The sequence below is a fragment of the Trichosurus vulpecula genome, chromosome 6 (genome assembly GCF_011100635.1).
Source record: "Trichosurus vulpecula isolate mTriVul1 chromosome 6, mTriVul1.pri, whole genome shotgun sequence".
NCBI lineage: Eukaryota > Metazoa > Chordata > Mammalia > Diprotodontia > Phalangeridae > Trichosurus > Trichosurus vulpecula.
Genome location: NC_050578.1, coordinates 47,406,833 through 47,409,743, shown reverse-complemented (window position 1 = coordinate 47,409,743; position 2,911 = coordinate 47,406,833).

Genomic DNA, 2,911 nt, shown 5'->3' with positions numbered 1-2,911 from the left:
TCTGCCTACATCAGCTGCCTTCTTAATGCCCAGTCCATTGGCATTTGTCCCTCAAATGGCCAGGGAACATAGGATCATACATCAAATGGCCTCTAATCTCATCTAGTTCAACTCCCTCATTTTACAAATAAGGAAACTGAGGCCCAAAGAGGTTGAATGAATCAACAAATGAAAAAACATTTATTAAGTTTACTATGTTAAATGATACACCCCAGGTCAAACAGGTAGTAAGTGGCAAAACAGAGATTCAAACTCGGGTCCTGTAAGTCCAAATTTAGTGCTCTTTCCAAAGTACCACATTTCCTCCCGAGGAAAATGACTCACATTGGTCATATGAATGGTTTCATATGTAATTTATATTACCAATATACTAGGGCATCTTAAATTATCTGGCCAAAATTAGCAAAAACTTTCTTTTCTAATTAAAAAAAATCCCAAGTGAAAACCCTACAAAATCATAATGAACCTGGCAAGCTAAGAAGACTAATTGGTTAATGAAATTGTATTTCCTGTTACATTTGGAGACCTGACAAGACCTGGCAACTTTCTTACTTAAACCTCCCAAGGAAAACTTTTGAGCCATTCTTCAAATTACCTGCAACTTTTTTATGTCCTCTGGTATCGTTTTACATGAGGGCAAAGTAAATGAAATTCAGTTCCTACAATAATTTACCAACTTATTGGACATTTGGCAAAGATCTTCCATTGAGTCCCAACAGATAAACTGATATTTGTGAATGGTCTAAGAATCATGACTTTTAGCATTCTCTATTATAATTTCTACTACTCCACAGCCTGCAAAAGTGGAAGTGGCTACACAACAATGAAGACAATTTGACAAAGTATCATGCTATCCTTATGAACAAGATAGAGACCCTCATTGAATGACTGGACTAGAATATAATCATTCAAGTAGCTAGGTGGCACAGTGGATAGAGAACTGGATGTGGACTCAAGAAAACCTGAGTTCTAATCTTATCTCGGACCATTGTCAGGTGTGTGACCTTGGCCAGGTCATTTAACTTCCCTCACACATTTTAGGAAAGTCAGTGACAAACTGGAGTGTGTCCAGAGGGGAATGACCAAGATGGGAAGGGATTAGAGATTATTCCATATCATGTTTGAAAAACCTAGAGATGTCTAGCCTACAGAAGAGAAGACATGGGAAGACATGATGGCCGCTTTCAAGTATTTGAAGGATAGCATCATTGAAGAGGAGTTGAACTTGTTCTTCTTGGCCAGAGGGCAGAACTAAGAATAGTGGGTACAAATCACAAAAAGAAAAGATTTGTGGAGCAGAGCCAAGATGGTGGCTGGAAAGCAGGGACTTGCGTGAGCTCCCCACCAGATCCCTCCAAAAACCTATAAAAAATGGCTCTGAACATATTCTAGAACTGCAGAACCCACAAAATAGCAGAGGGAAGCAGGGCTCCAGCCCAGGACAGCCTGGATGGTCGCTGGGTAAGGTCTATGGCTCACCCAGCTGGGAGCTGAGCGGAGCATGGCCCAGAGTGGGCTGCACCCAGACCAACCAGATCGGGAGCTGGGCAGTTAGTCCTAGTGCCCTGAATCAGTGAGCTGTGGCAGTTACCAGACTCCTCAAACCACAAACACCAAAGACAACAGAGAACATTAGTGGGAAAAGCTGCGAGGGACAGAGTGAAAGAAGTTCCCGGTTCAGCCACCCGCCCCGGGGCAGCAAAGGTGGTGCAGTTACAGAACTACAACTGCAGTTGCTTCCAGCCCCAGGCCCACCTGGTGGAAGGAATTAAGAGGAGGATCAGAGCAGGAGTGCAGAGCCTGCTTAAGATCTGACTCAGGTCCAGGTTGGTGGTTCTTGGGGGAGGAGGAGTGCTGGTGTGGCAGAGCTGGTTGTATAGAAATAGCTCTGAAAACAACAGCACATCCCCTCAAGCATGGAACATAGTTCTCTAAACTCTACAAGCAGTCATACCCTGATGAAAAACTCAAGAGTCAAGTAGTTGGCTGGGAATATGGCCAGGCAGTGAAAACGGACTCAAATTCAGACTCAGACTTTGGAATCTTTCTTTGGTGACAAAGAAGACCAAAACATACAACCAGAAGAAGTCAACAAAGTCAAACAGCCTACATCAAAAGCCTCCAAGAAAAACATGAACTGGCCTCAGGCCATGGAACAGCTCAAAAAGAATTTGGAAAAGCAAGTAAGAGAAGTAGAGGAAAAATTGGGATGCGAAATGAGAATGATGCGAGAAAACCATGAAAAACAAGTCAATGACTTGCTAAAGGAGACCCAAAAAAATACTGAAGAAAATAACACCTTAAAAAACAGACTAACCCAATGGCAAAAGAGCTCCAAAAAGCCAATGAGGAGAAGAATGCCATGAAAGACAGAATTAGCCAAATGGAAAAGGAGGGCCAAAAGACCACTGAAGAAAATACCACCTTAAATATTAGATTGGAGTAAGTGGAAGCTAGTGACTTTATGAGAAATCAAGATATTATAAAACAGAACCAAAGGACTGAAAAAATGGAAGACAATGTGAAATATCTCATTGGAAAAACCACTGACCTGGAAAATAGATCCAGGAGAGATAATTTAAAAATTATTGGATACCTGAAAGCCATGATCAAAAAAAGAGCCTAGATATCATCTTTCAAGAAATTATCAAGGAGAGCTGCCCTGATATTCTAGAGCCAGAGGGTAAAATAGAAATTGAAAGAATCCACCAACCACCTCCTGAAAAAGATCCCAAAAAGAAAACTCCTAGGAATATTGTCACCAAATTCCAGAGCTCCCAGATCAAGGAGAAAATACTGAAAGCAGCCAGAAAGAAACAATTTGAGTATTGTGGAAACACAATCAGAATAATACAAGATCTAGCAGCTTCTACATTAAGGGATCAAAGGGCTTGGAATACAATATTCCAGA